Below are 2,352 nucleotides of genomic sequence, written 5' to 3' on the forward strand. Positions count from 1 at the left end.
AGCGTCCGATTTAAAAATGAAAAATACCTTTCCTTAAACAATTTAAGCAAAATATTTCAGTAAAAAAATGGAGACTTGCAAGTTTGTTGTCAATGAGCTACTTTATTATTTGAATAATAACTTGGAGTTAATGGAATAAGAATCGCTTGTTGGCAACATTTCGGATTTCTACACAAATGAGGATATCGTTGCAGCTCTGAAATTGTTAAAACATTAAATATTTCTCTTCCTTTTCTGGTGTTTTGTGTTCATTTGTTGTTTTCGTTGTGTTGAGATATTGCAGTGTTGTCAGAAAAAAAAACAATAGAAACAAAAGTGAAAAAAAAAACAACACAACAACATAGACATAATAGCAATGATAACAAATACCAGCAAAGGACAAATAGAGAAATTTTGTCAATGGATGTCACCTCCATGGGTGGTTTCATTCTGATATTGGCTGTCTAAGTCTGTCCGTGAGATTTGTGTTTAGGATGACGACGACGACGATGATGATGCAATAATGATAATGAAGACGATGAGCATGATCTTTGCGATGTTGTTTATTGTGACGTCCCAGTGATATTGATGCACTGTATATCTATAATAATGATACAAACATTAATGATTAAGATTATGGTTTCAAATCGGTTGAGACGACAGATGCAAAATGCAACGAATGTTTGTATTATTATTATTATTATTATTATTATTATTATTATTATTATTATTATTATTATTATTATTATTATTATTAGATTATTTATATATAAAGTGCCCTTTATTGTTCTCAAAAGCGCTAACAATGTAAAAGTTGATTAAAGGCGCTAATGCAAAAGTTGATTAAATGTTTCACTTCAATCAAATCATATCATGAAAAGTTTGTCTGGAAAGATGGTTCTTTAGCTTTCTTCGAAATTCAATAATTGACAACCTACGATTTCGCAAGTCAACCGGCAAACTGTTCCAAATCTTCGGTCCCATAACAGCGAAATCTCTGCAACCAACAGCAAGCTGAGTTTGTCGAATTGTTAACAAATCTAAATCATTTGACCGTAACTTCTGACACTGTAACGGTGCATTTCTTGGAACAATTCGATCCATTAAATATTTCGGCGCTAATCCATTAATGCTTTTATACACCAGTAGGGCAATTTTGAAGACAATTCTTTGTTGAACGGGCAACCAATGAAGATTGAAGAGAATAGGAGTAAGACGGAACCCTGTGGTACACCGTATGACAAAGCATCGACGGCTGCCAAATTTGTTTTGAATAAAATTTGTTGAGTACGACCAGCAAGGTACGACACGAACCACTTGTGAACGACTCCCGATAGTCCAAATGTTTGCTTCAGTTTTTTGAGAAGCAATGCATGATCGACGCAATCGAACGCCGAGCTCATGTCCAAGAGAGCAAGCAATGACACATTTTGTTCGTCCATTGATGAATACGACCTTGACGAAACATCAATTAAAGCCGTTTCCGTCGAGTGAAACACACGATAACCCGACTGGTGAACCGGCATAAGATTATGAATTTTCAAACGAGAAGCAAATTATGATAAAACNGATTCTTTCAACCAACTTTGACAAAAACATAAGGTTAGATACAGGTCGGTAATTTTTTAACTCATGTCTATCAAGAGAATTCTTCTTCAAAATCGGTGTAACAACAGCATTTTTAAACGCTGATGGAAATGAGCCAGAACTTAAACACAAATTTATGAAAAACGTTAAAAACGGTAAAAACAAATCTTTTAAGATTTTTTGTGGGCACACAATCAAGAAAACAAGATTTTGATGTATGCATGTATGTATGTATGTATGTATGTATGTATGTATGTATGTATGTATGTATGTATGTATGTATGTATGTATGTATGTATGTATGTATGTATGTATGTATGTATGTATGTATGTATGTATGTATGTATGTATGTATGTATGTATGTATGTATGTATGTATGTATGTATGTATGTTTGTTTGTATGTTGTATGTATGTTGAGCCCACACATGCAAAGTGCAAAGAACGAATCACAACTACACAGCACTATAAATAATAGCTTTAGGATTTGAAATTTAAAATAATATGCCAACTTCCAAAAAAGTGAAAACATTAAGAGAATTTAATAGCTGGTAAATTAAAGTTCAATCATGTTGAGCCAATTTTGAAAGACCTTCACTGGTTACAAATAAAAAAAAATTAATAACGCTTAAAACTTGTCTAATTATGTTCATGTCGTTAAATATATTGGCGGCTGAATATCTAGCATGCAAATTCAATAATAAACCAACGTCAACAGGTTGTTTGAGATCAGATGAGCAAAATTTACTGGCTGTTCCGTCGAGAAAACTTCAATTGAAATGCGAGA

The sequence above is a fragment of the Helobdella robusta genome, assembly GCF_000326865.2.
Source record: "Helobdella robusta unplaced genomic scaffold HELROscaffold_44, whole genome shotgun sequence".
In the NCBI taxonomy this organism is placed as follows: Eukaryota; Metazoa; Annelida; class Clitellata; order Rhynchobdellida; family Glossiphoniidae; genus Helobdella; species Helobdella robusta.